At 43.7% G+C, this 13939-nt stretch overlaps 1 non-coding gene across 1 annotated transcript; it reads left to right on the plus strand.

Moving 5' to 3' along the window:
* The first annotated feature begins 10814 nt into the window (after positions 1–10814).
* LOC120965687 (small nucleolar RNA Z247) lies at positions 10815–10956 on the plus strand. The gene has a single exon (XR_005758715.1). It is a non-coding gene; the product is annotated as a small nucleolar RNA Z247 (small nucleolar RNA).
* The last annotated feature ends 2983 nt before the right edge of the window (positions 10957–13939 follow it).

The raw sequence follows: 13939 nt of genomic DNA on the forward strand, positions 1-13939 counted from the left end.
TGCAAAGGGGCTGGTCACTGGAAGCGGAACTGCCCCAAGTATTTCGCGGATAAGAAGGATGGCAAAGTGAACAAAGGTACATTTGATATACATGTTATTGATGTGTACCTTACTAATGCTCGTAGTAGCGCCTGGGTATTTGATACTGGTTCGGTTGCTCATATTTGTAACTCGAAATAGGAGCTATGGATTAAACGAAGATTGGCTAAGGACGAGGTGACGAAGCACGTCGGGAATGGTTCCAAGGTCGATGTGATCTCCGTCGGCATGCTACCTCTACATCTACCATCGGGATTAGTTTTAGACCTGAATAATTGTTATTTGGTGTCAGCGTTGAGCATGAACATTATATTTGGATCTTGTTTAGTGCGAGACGGTTATTCATTTAAATCAGAGAATAATGGTTGTTCTATTTATATGAGTAATATCTTTTATGGTCATGCACCCTTGAAGAGTGGTGTATTTGTGTTGAATCTCGATTGTGGTGATACACATATTCATAATATTGATGCCAAAAGATGCAAAGTTGATAATGATAGTGCAACATATTTGTGGCACTGCCGTTTAGGTCATATTGGTGTAAAGCGCATGAAGAAACTCCATGCAGATGGGCCTTTGGAATCACTTGATTATGAATCATTTGATACTTGCGAACCATGCCTCATAGGCAAGATGACTAAAACTTCGTTCTCCAAAACAATGGAGCGAGCCAATGACTTACTGAAAAGATGTATGCGGTTCGATGAGTATTGAGGCACGCAGCGGGTATCATTATTTTCTGACCTTCACAGATGATTTGAGCAGATGGGTATATCTACTTAATGAAACACAAGTCTGAAACATTTGAAAAGTTCAAAGAATTTCAGAGTGAAGTGGAGAATCATCGTAACAAGAAAATAAAGTTTCTACGATCTGATCGCGGAGGAGAATATTTGAGTTACGAGTTTGGCCTTCACTTAAAACAATGTGGAATAGTTTCACAACTCACGCCACCTGGAACACCACAGCGTAATGGTGTGTCCGAACGTCGTAACTGTACTTTATTAGATATGGTGCGATCTATGATGTCTCTTACAGATTTACCACTATCGTTTTGGGGTTATGCATTAGAGACAGTTGCATTCACGTTAAATAGGGAACCGTTTAAATCCGTTGAGACGACACTGTATGAACTGTGGTTTGGCAAGAAACCTAAGCTCTCGTTTCTTAAAGTTTGGGGTTGCGACAATTATGTCAAAAGGCTTTAGCCTGATAAGCTCAAACCCAAATCGGAGAAGTGCGTCTTCATAGGATACCCTAAGGAAACAATTGGATACACCTTCTACCAAAAATCCGAAGGCAAGATATTTGTTGCCAAGAATGGAAACTTTCTAGAGAAGGAGTTTCTCTCGAAAGAAGTGAGTGGAAGGAAATTAGAACTTGATGAGGTAACTGTACATTCTCTCGAATTGGAAAGTAGCTCATCAGAGAAATCCGTTCCTGTGATGCCTATACCAACTAGAGATTAAGCTAATGATGATGATCATGAAACTTCAGATCAAGTTACTACTGGACCTCGTAGGTCGAACAGAGCACATTCCGCACCAGAGTGGTATGGTAATCTTGTTCTGGAAGTCATGTTACTAGACCATGACGAACCTACGAACTCTGAAGAAGCTATGATGAGCCCAGATTCTGATAAATGGCTTGAGGCCATGATATCTGAGATAGGATCAATGTATGAGAACAAAGTGTGGACTTTGGTGGACTTGCCCGATGATCGGCGAGCCATAGAGAATAAATGGATCTTCAAGAAGAAGACCGATGTTGATGGTAATGTTACTGTCTACAAAACTCGACTTGTCGCAAATGGTTTTTGACAAGTTCAAGGAGTTGACTACGATGGGACTTTCTCACCCGTACCGATGCTTAAGTCTGTCTGAATTATGTTAGCAATTGCCGCATTTTATGATTATGAAATTTGGCAAATGGACGTCAAAACTGCATTCCTTAATGGATTTCTTAAAAAAGAGTTGTATATGATGCAACCAGAAGGTTTTGTCGATCCTAAAGGTGCTAACAAAGTGTGCAAGGTCCAGTGATCCAGCTATGGACTGGTACAAGCATCTCGGAGTTGTAATATACACTTTGATGAGGTGATCAAAGCATATGGCTTTATACAGACTTTCAGAGAAGCCTGTATTTACAAGAAAGTGAGTGGGATCTCCGTATCATTTCTAATATTATATGTGGATGACATATTGTTGATTGAAAATGATGTATAATTTCTAGATAGCATAAAAGGATACTTGAATAAGAGTTTTTCAATGAAAGACCTCGGTGAAGCTGCTTATATATTGGGCATCAAGATCTATAGAGATAGATCAAGATGCTTAATAGGACTTTCACAAAGCACATACCTTGATAAAGTTTTGAAGAAGTTCGAAATGGATCAGTCAAAGAAAGGGTTCTTGCATGTATTACAAGGTGTGAAGTTGAGTCAGACTCAATGCACAACCACTCCAGAAGGTAGAGAGAAAATGAAAGTCATTCCCTATGCCTCAGCCATAGGTTCTATCATGTATGCTATGCCGTGTACCAGACCTGATGTGTGCCTTGCTATAAGTTTTTCAGGGAGGTACCAAAGTAATCCAGGAGTGGATCACTGGTCAACGGTAAAGAACATCCTGAAGTACCTGAAAAGGACCAAGGATATGTTTCTCGTTTATGGAGGTGACAAAGAGCTCGTCGTAAATGGTTACGTCAATGCTAGTTTTGACACTGATCCGTATGACTCTAAGTCACAAACCGGATACGTATTTATTTTGAATGGCGGAGCTGTCAGTTGGTGCAGTTCCAAGCAAAGCATCGTGGCGGGATCTACGTGTGAAGCGGAGTACATAGCTGCTTCAGAAGCAGCAAATGAAGGAGTCTGGATGAAGGAGTTCATATCCGATCTAGGTGTAATACCTAGTGCATCGGGTCTAATGAAAATATTTTGTGACAATACTGGAGCAATTGCCTTAGCGAAGGAATTCAGATTTCACAAAAGAACCAAACACATCAAGAGACGCTTCAATTCCATCAGTGATCAAGTCAAGGAGGGAGACATAGATATTTGCAAAATACATACGGATCTGAATGTAGCAGACCCTTTGACTAAGCCTTTCCATGAGCAATACATGATCAGCACCAAGACTCCATGGGTGTTAGAATTATTACTATGTAATCTAGATTATTGACTCTAGTGCAAGTGGGAGACTGAAGGAAATATGCCCTAGAGGCAATAATAAAGTTGTTATTTTATATTTCCTTATTCATGATAAATTTTTATTATTCATGCTAGAATTGTATTGATCGGAAACCTAAATACATGTGTGAATACATAGACAAACACTGTGTCCCTAGTGAGCCTCTACTTGACTAGCTCGTTGACCAAAGATGGTTAAGATTTCCTGATCATGGACACGAGTTGTCATTTGATAACGGGATCACATCATTAGGAGAATGATGTGATGGACAAGACCCATTTGTTAGCTTAGCATAATGACCGTTCAGTTTTATTGCTATTGCTTTCTTCATGTCAAATACATATTCCTTCGACTATGAGATTATGCAACTCCCGGATACCGGAGGAATGCCTTGTGTGCTATCAAACGTCACAACGTAACTGGGTGATTACAAAGATGCTATATAGGTATCTCCGGAGGTGTTTGTTGAGTTGGCATAGATCGAGATTAGGATTTGTCACTCTGAGTATCGGAGAAGTATCTCTGGGCCCTCTCGGTAATACACATCATAAGAAGCCTTGCAAGCAAAGTGACTAATGAGTTAGTTGCAAGATGATGTATTACGGGACGAGTAAAGAGACTTGCCGGTAACGAGATTAAACTAGGTATGAAGATACCGATGATCGAATATCGGGCAAGTAACATACCAATAGACAAAGTGAATAACGTCTGTTGTCATAACGGTTCGACCGATAAAGATCTTCGTAGAATATGTAGGAGCCAATATGGGCATCCAGGTTCCGCTATTGGTTATTGACCGGAGAGGTGTCTCGGTCATGTCTAGATAGTTCTCGAACCCGTAGGGTCCGCACGCTTAACGTTCGATGACGATATTGTATTATATGAGTTATGTGATTTGGTGACTGAATGTTTTTCGGAGTCCCGGATGAGATCACAGACATGGCGAGGAGTCTCGAAATGGTCGAGAGGTAAATATTGATATATAGGAAGATAGTATTCGGACACCGGAAGTGTCCGAAGTGTATCGGGTATTTATCGGGGTACCGGAGGGGTTACCGGAACCCCTGAGGGGAATATATGGGCCATATGGGCCATAAGAGGGGAGAAAACCAGCGCACAAGGGGTGGCGCGCCCCCCTATGGCAGAAGGCCAAATTGGAGAAGGAAAAAGGGGGGTTCGTCGCCCCCCCCTCCTTTCTCTCTCCCCCCTTCCCTTTCTTCTCCGGTGAAAAAAGGAAAGGGGGGGCGCCACTTGGGGAAACCCCAAGTAGGATTCGGATCCTACTTGGGGCGCCCCTGGCTGCCTCTCCTCCCCTCCCACCTATATATATGTGGGTAGGGGGCGCCTAGAACAAACAACATCAATTGTTAGCAGTGTGCGGCGCCCCCCTCCACAGTTTACACTCCCGGTCATATTTTCGCGGTGCTTAGGTGAAGCCCTGCGAGGATCACTACACCATCACCGTCACCACGCCATCGTGCTGACGGAACTTGTCTACTACCACAACACCTTGCTGGATCAAGAAGGCGAGGGACGTCACCGAGTTGAACGTGTGCAGAACTCGGAGGTGCCGTACGTTCGGTACTCAATCGGTGGAGCGCGAAGAAAGTTCGACTACATCAACCGCGTTGTGAAACGCTTCCGCTTTCGGTCTACGAGGGTACGTAGACATACTCTCGCCTCGTTGCTATGCATTTCCATGGATAGATCATTGCGTGTGCGTAGATATTTTTTTTGTTTTCCATGCAACGTTGCCCAACAGTTGGGTGGGATCCAAGCCCCTAAAAGTGGCATATCCCAGAATTTACAACATCAACTTTGATCACAATATATGTGTTGCTGATGCCATTAATAAAGGATGGAATGGTTTTACCTTCGGGAGAGCCTTGATTGGTGAAGCTGTTGATTTATGGGCTAGCTTAAGAGCTAGATGTGAGGAAGTTAGAATGTATGGGGGCATAGTTCAGCCCATTTTGATGCTTACAAAAGACAGAAAATTCTCTGCGAAATCTATTTATGCTTTCTTGATTAGGACAGACATGGGGTTCCCACACAAATTCTTGTGGAAACTGAATGTTCCTACTAAAATTACAATGTTTTTTAGGCTACTCACTAGGAGAAGTATTCTAACTAAGGATAATCTGATCCGAAAAGGATGGAAAGAGGCAAAGCATTGTGTCTTCTGTGGGAGAGATGAAGATATTAACCATTTATTTTTTTGAATGTTCTGCTGCTAGATTGATTTGGAGTTTGGTCAAATGTTCCTTTGACCTCAAAACAACTCCTCAAAATTTGAGTGATTGCTTAGATACTTGGATTAAAACCTTTCAGAAACCACAAAAACAATTAATGTCAGTTGGGATTTCTGCTTTGTTTTGGTCCATTTGGAAATGCAGGAATGATATTGTGTTTAGATCTAAGAATTTTCATGATCCCATGATCATTGTTCGAACTCTATGCAACTGGATTATTGATTGGGCTGTTCTGCCAAAAAAAACAAAAGAAAAAGCTATGGATGCTGGGAGCAAGACTAATAGAGCGGGTGGCAAGTGAGATATATCGAGCGTCGCAAGGATGGAGACCGGGGGTTAGAAGACTGGGCTGCTGAATCGATGGGACTTCTCTATTTCTGCTTCACCAGTGGCGTCTCATATCACTTGATGTTTTTTACTTTTGAACTTGTGGTCTTGATTTGCTGGGAAAGCCCCTTGATGTGATAGGGCCCGGTAGTCGTCTACCTCTTATTTTGCACTTTTATGTTTAGTTGAAAACCTGACTAGCAGTGCTGAAACGACTTTGTCTGCCTCGTTTTGGTTTCTTAATGAAATCGGAGGGAGCCCCCCTCTTTTAATCAGAAAAAACATGAACTACATACGGAGCAAAATGAGTGAATCGACACTATAAAATATGTCTATATACATCTATATGCATCATATTGAAATCTCTAAAAAGGCTTATATCTAAGACTACTATATTTGTGGCTCCTCTCCTTAGGTGCTCCTGTTCTGGAGCTTCCATGCATGGCTGTTGTTTATGTATATTGTCATGACAAAGACGAACGTCACACGCACACTATTTCTACTATTACTTGGCCTGACTGTCTAATCTCAATTAACAGAGCCTAATCTTAGCGACACTAATCACTTAAACTGGACAGAGTACGTGCGCAATTTAAGAAACAACAATCAAGGGTGTGCAACAACCACAACAAACAAGGACAGCATCTAGGAACAAACAAACACCAGATAACGAACACGGCAATGAGGTGATGAAGTGGTGCTCAACTGCTTGGAGCGTCGTTGGCACCTGCCTACCTACCAAAGAGGGAATCCTCGTGTCACCATCCTCACACTTGCGCAGAGGTTGGGAGCTGAATCATGGCCTCCATTAATCTCGGCAACCGCCAGAATACAGTGCACAGAGACGCATCCACGTACGATGGGCTCATACATGAATAAGTTGGAGCTAGAGAAGCTGACAAGAGAAAATCAGACAACTCAAATCAGTGAATATTGTCCAGCAGAAAAAAAGATTAAATATTGGCCTAAAACACAGCTAGCTGCCAATCAATTACTCGTTTTTTTTTCAATTCTAGCAAATAAATTTGGGTGTGTGTTTTCTTTAATTATTTGATGGTCAAGCCTACAAATAGCCAGCCACCGCATGTGGAATATAATTTCCTGTTAGAGAAAAGTTAACTCTAGCTGGTGATGTCATTTGTACCCCACTTACATTTTCTTTACCTTCTAACACCATGAGTATATATATACCATTCGGCACGATAGCAAGTATGAACACTTGATTATTCCACATGATCCCGATCGATCTCCGATGGCTAAGTATATATGTATATCTCAATATCTGCACATATAAACTATGTATGCACGCATGCAAATACGCAACTGCCGGGGCCGAATAGCGTGACGCATGCTTGTAACGCCGTATTTTAGTCCAATCAAAGATACTCCCTCCGTTCCAAAATAGATGACTCAACTTTATACTAATTTTAATATAAAGTTAGTATAAAATTGAGTCATTTATTTTAGAACGGAGGGAGTAGCAAACAAAATGTGTATGCGATCGACATGGATTGGGCATGAAGAGGAAGGCAACATGGGGCTCTGGTTGCTTTCCGGTACCTACCCAACGGCCCAAAAATGGCGACCTGGCTATAAACGGTGGGTAGGTAGGCACCAGAAAAGGACCCCGCGTATATATATACTCTCCTCTCCGGCTATGCATGCACCAGAAAAGGACTACCGCTGCATATGCATGTACCGTACAGGTATACTATACAGTATACTCGTATAGTATAGCCCCTGAGTTGCTAGGAAAAGTTAATTTATGCGTGTCAACGCCTTCACAGAGCAGCCAGGCATATTTTGATTTTCATTTTCATTATGTTATGTTGGGTTGCACGTCTGCAAGTAGCTAGTAGATTAGCTTATACAGTAGTGTTCGTGGAAGCAACGGCAGTGGCCAGCTGCTAGGAATACGACGACGTGCTTTGGATAAGAGAAATGAAATGGCTATGGAGTCATACAAAAGGATAATCGCACAAGATGCATAAGCCGGCTTGGTACATGCATGCGTCATGAAGAGAAACGATCTTCTTCTCCTCCACGGCACTAGTTCAACTTGATACATCATGGAGAAGGTGACTTGATGTAACTTGCCAATCGTCTCTGATTTTCGGAGCATAAATGATATGTGCTGCCTTCTCTAAATGTCTTTCATTCATGGTATACGTATGACTTTGCGCGTCAACTGTTTCGAGGTCATACGATATACATAGATGGATGGAACCGAAATAGGCATCTCTTCCTTTTTCTTTTCTTTCTCTCAACAGAAACCTCCCCATTTTTTGAAATAACATTTCTTCTTTGACTAGATATTATCATGCAACTCTCACGAAAAAAGATAGAAATTATCACACCTTTAGTGCACTCCATTATCGAAGAAAAGTTTTAATCGCAAACCCACGAAATGATGATGCACATGGCCATAAATTTACTACAGAAATTCACCCGCAAAAAAAGAAGAGTTTACTACAGAAATTACCGAAAATAGCAAATGAGATGAAAACAATTGGTTCACAAAAGATAAGACAAGATGACAAACATTTGACATGTTATGCCCATGCCTCTACAGAATAACACAACAACAGGTGAAAATATTTTGGTTGGTGACTTGATGTACTTGCCAATCATTTCTGATTTTCAGAGCATAATGTTGTGTGATGACTTCTTTGCACGTCTATCACTGTTCATAGTAATATGTATCAACATATACATATGACTTTGTGCATCAACTGTTTCAAGGTCATAGGATATTTGGATGGAGTAGAAATTGGCAACCCTACCCTTCCCCCCCTTTTCTCAAGTAACCTTCCTCTTCTTTTTCTGAAATAGCATTTCTTTTCTGACTAGAGATTACCATCACACAGCTCTCAGCAAAAACAGCGAGGAACAACTATCCCATATTTATTAGATAATATAAGCTTTACTCCATTATCGAAGAAAAGCTTTGCTGGCGATCTTAGGGGGGAAACCCTGAAAATTACACTTCGCAGTAAGTTGAGGCGTGAAAAGAACACACTTGCCTCTCAAATTATGAAGATTTATCACCTGAAGAAATGTTGGGTTTCTCGGAGTGTTGATTGCCTATTGTCTTGCATGTACTCCTCACAACAACCAGAAGGCGAAAAAGAAATGGTACGCATCTTGGAGGGGCAATGCGCGCCTTTAGCTCGCTTCAGTACTTGTAGTTGTCACTAGATGGTCTACGAATCTGGATGTAATTTTTATTTCTGGTGTTCGTTATACTGCCATGATTGAAGATGAATAGATTGAAAGTTTTCCCGGAAAAAAAATAATCAATACCCATTATTTTGTTTAATGGCGAACTACTCTGCCGGACATGGGATCAGAATTTGCCGACGTGGATCCACATTACTCCTAAACTAATCTAAGGGCCCCAATGCAAGTACTCATTGTTAATGGGTCGAACGAATCTAGTTAGTCTAGTTTACTCAAAACTAGGGACAAAGCAACTAACTATCAATTACTAGAACAGGAGCAGTGTACCTCTCCTAATCGGGAATTAATAAATGGGGATTGGCTACCAACCCAACCATCTGCTCCTATCCATCATAAGCTTTCAGCTCAGATCACCGCAGTGCTTTGCCATGGCACTCAATCCCATCTCCCGTACGCACCTCCGGTCGATGAAACCAAGCCATACATAAATGATATTTCGTCCGTCAATTTCAGCGACGACTAATATGGGACGGAGAGAGTAGATTGCTAGTTATTCTTTAACTGCTTTCTTCAATGGTACGAACGCATTCAAGACAAAGAGAACACAATCACATGCTGTCAAAAAAAAAAGAGAACACAGTCACATCACCATTTCTACCATTTTGTGCTGACGAAAACAGAGGTAAGTAACAAAGAGAGATATCTTTCTGGTGGCCGGCATCGCTTGGCAGTTTCCTTTCGGTAGAAAGTATTGATTGTACCATCGGCAGATAAGGCAGCCAGCACAGATGGAAATCTTGGGTTGAGATTCACCGAGGTAATCTGATTAGTTAACTAATATTGTGTATTATTATGTTTCTTACCTGTGTTGGACCGTGATGTGGTAGCTAGTGGGAACTAGCTTTGCGCCTGCCAAAGCGGTTCATGTCTTTTTCCATCACTCGATTTTGTTCCTCCCTAATATATTTTCATCTTGCAAGGAACATCGCTGTTAAAGTTAACCGAATCCAGATGTTTCCAAGAGTGAAACATTAGTGGTAAGTATTAGTAGTAGCTGTTAGAAAGAGTTATGTATAAGGTATACGGTATTGTATAAACCGCATATACCCGTAGAGAGGTAGATCACGTGCGGGTGTTCTGTTGTAATCTAAGTAGTTAGGTTGTTAGGGTTTATCCTCAGATCTTGTATAGGTTTTCTTGAGGATCAATCCATAACCTAACTACCGCACCTTGTAATCTATCCTTGGCTATATAACACGTACGCGTCCCTGCTCAAAGGCATACGCTTCCACGCAATCTTTCATCGTATTCAGAGCCTAGTTCCTCTACCGCATCCAACCTAGTAGTCATGGCTAGCTCCAGCACCGCCGCCGCCGCTCCATATGCCCTCATTCCCATCGCTGATAAGCTTCACCGCGGCAACTATCTCGTGTGGCGCGCGCAGGCCTTAGCTACCATCCGCGGAGCCCAACTGATCGACCACCTCAACCCCGATCACCCGTTCCCGGAGCCCAAGCTTGCCGGCAAGGACGGCAAGCCCACCGATGTGCCGAACCCGGCGCATCACATCGCTCTGGCGCAAGACTCCCAGGTGCTCAGCTTTATCTTCAATTCAATCTCTGCTCCTGTGATGATCCAAGTCGCCCACTGCACCAAGGCCGCCGCGGCATGGACCGCGATCAGGGAGATGTTTCTCTCCCAGACGCAGGCCAACATCGTCAACACGCGGATCGCCCTCTCCACCACCAAAAAGGGCACCGCGACCATCGTCGAGTACATCGGGCGCATGAAAGCGCTAGGCGACGAGATGGCTTCAGCAGGGAAGCCGCTCGACGATGATGACATGGTCTCCTACATCCTCGCCGGACTCGACTTCGACTACATCTCATTTGTCTCGTCCATCTGCGCTGCAAGAACCGAGCCCATCAAGGTAGCTGAACTTTACTCTCAGCTGATCGGTTTTGAAAAGCGTCTTGCCATGTTTGAAGGGGGAAATCAGTCCTCTCAATCCTCGGCCAACGCCGTGTCCCGTGGCCGTGGTGGTTTCGGTCGTGGAGGCGGCCGTGGCAATGGAGGCCGTGGCAACGGAGGCGGCCGCGGCAATGGAGGCCGTGGCAATGGAGGCGGTGGCCGTGGCAACGGCAATGGAGGAGGCAATGATCTCCCTGAGGTTGTTTGCCAGATCTGCAAGAAGCCAAACCACACCGCCGTCGAGTGCTACCGCCGCTTCGACATCTCCTTCGCCAAGAACGAGAAAAGTGCAGGATCGGCCACCACCTCGTCCTATGGAGTGGACACGAACTGGTACCTCGACACGGGGGCCACGGACCACATCATCAGCGAGCTCGACAAGTTGACCGTCTGCAACAAGTACAACGGCAACGAGCAAGTTCATACTGCAAACGGAGAAGGTATGAAAATTTGTCATATTGGTCAATCCACTGTTCGAACCCCCACTCGTGATCTTCATCTCAAAAATATATTGCATGTACCCGATGCCATCAAGAATCTTATTTCAGCTCATCGCTTATCCACTGACAACAATACCTTTCTTGAAGTTCACCCACGTTTCTTTTTCGTTAAGGAACAGGGAACGAGGAGAACCCTTCTCCAAGGCAGGTGTAGACGTGGTCTCTACCCCCTATCATCGGCTCCGTTGAACTCCAGTAGGCAGGCGTTTGGTGTCAATAAAGTGTCCACGGACAGGTGGCACAGTCGGCTAGGGCATCCTTCATCAACCATAGTTCGTCATGTCCTTAGCCACGACAACATTCCCTTTTCAAGTAGTGAGTTGAATAAAGATGGTGTTTGTGATGCTTGTCAATTAGGCAAGAGCCACCAACTACCTTATCCTAGTTCGACCAGTGTATCTAAAGCTCCTTTAGAGCAAATTTTCTCCGATGTATGGGGGCCTGCCGTGATTCTATCAATAGGAAAAACTATTATGTGTCCTTTATTGATGATTATAGCAAATTCACATGGATCTATCTTCTTAAGCATAAATCTGAAGTTTTTAAAATCTTTCATGAATTTCAAGCATTAGTTGAAAGGTTGTTCAATAGGAAAATTATCACCATGCAAACAGACTGGGGTGGCGAGTATGAACGTCTAAATTCCTTCTTTCGCCAACTAGGAATCACCCACCATGTCTCCTGTCCACATGCTCATCAACAGAATGGATCAGCTGAAAGAAAACATCGTCACATTGTCGATGTGGGTCTTTCCCTCTTGGCTCATGCCTCCATGCCTCTCAAATTTTGGGATGAAGCTTTTCTCTCTGCCACATATCTGATAAATCGCACCCCTAGTAAAGTGATCAACTATGAAACTCCCCTGGGTCGTCTGTTTCATGAACAACCAAACTATCATTCACTTCGAGTTTTGGATGTGCCTGTTGGCCCAATCTCCGTCCCTATAATTCTAAAAAATTAGAATTCCGATCCAAACAATGTGTTTTCCTCAGATACAACAATCTTCACAAAGGTTTTAAATGTCTTGATGTTGTTGTTGGCCGAGTTTACATATCTAGGGATGTCAACTTTGATGAAACGGTTTTTCCTTTCAAGGCCTCAAACCCTAATGCAGACACTCCCCTTCGATCTGAGATCTTATTGCTACCTGAAACTACACCTTCTGAGCCTATTGATCATGGGGGTGAACGTGTGCTTGATCAACATGCAAAATTTCCTGCTAATTCTGGTGAAAATCCAGCTCCTATGCGTCATTTTATGCAGGCAGTACATGACAAAAATGGCACGGAGCACGGAGGAGATTCAGGTGCTGCCGCCGCTGATCCCGAGGATGACAGCGCAGGTGCAGGCGGCAACCCAGGGGAATCCGCCTCGGATCGCACCCCTCCCAGGGGGCGCGTGGGCGCGTCGGGCGCTGGCTCCCCATGTGGGCCAGGAAGGCGCGTGGGCGCGTCGGGCGTCGGTTCCCCAGGTGGGCCAACTCCTGATGGGCACATGGTGCAGGACCAGCCGACCGGTCCCACGCGCCGCGCGCTGCCTCATGATGACCGCCAGGTGGACCAATCTGGTGCGGGGGCGTCGGCCAACGCAGAAGTGACAAGGCGGGATGTCGGATCCCCTGGTGCTGACGACGGGATCGACATGGGATCTCGTGCAACTAACGGCAGGATCGACGTGGGATCCCGTGCGGCTGTGATTCCCTCGGCCGGATCTTCTGCGGCGCAGCCTCATGCAGCTCCTGATATGCCGTCTCGCAGGACAAGATCACAACATGGTATTGTAAAACCGCAAATTCGTACAGACGGTACGGTCAGGTATGACAAGCTTAAACCTCGGTTTGGAGGCTTAACGACTACTGGTGAGCCAAGTAGTTTGCATGAAGCTCTAAGTGACACAAAATGGAAAATGGCTATGAATGATGAGTATGGTGCTCTTATTAAAAATAAGACGTGGCATCTAGTTCCACCAACACAAAACAAGAATGTCATTGATTGTAAATGGGTCTATAGAATTAAAAGGAAATCAGATGGTCAAGTTGATAGGTATAAGGCAAGACTAGTAGCCAAAGGTTTTAAACAGAGATATGGTATAGACTATGAAGATACCTTTAGTCCTGCTATAAAGGCAGCCACTATCAGACTTGTTCTCTCTGTTGCAGTATCCAGAAATTGGAGCCTAAGGCAATTGGATGTTCAGAATGTGTTCCTTCATGGCGTTCTAGAGGAAGAAGTCTATATGAGACAACCACCTGGGTATGAGGTAAAAGGAAAGGAGAATTATCTATGCAAACTTGATAAAGCTCTGTATGGACTAAAACAAGCACCTAGGGCTTGGTACTCCAAATTGAGTGAAAAACTTCAAATACTTGGTTTCAAATCATCCAAGGGAGATACTTCTTTGTTCTTCTACAGAAAGGGAAATATCACCATTTTTATGTTGGTTTATGTTGATGATATTATTGTTGCTAGCTCATCACAAG

The sequence above is a fragment of the Aegilops tauschii genome, chromosome 5, assembly GCF_002575655.3.
Source record: "Aegilops tauschii subsp. strangulata cultivar AL8/78 chromosome 5, Aet v6.0, whole genome shotgun sequence".
Lineage (NCBI taxonomy): Eukaryota > Viridiplantae > Streptophyta > Magnoliopsida > Poales > Poaceae > Aegilops > Aegilops tauschii.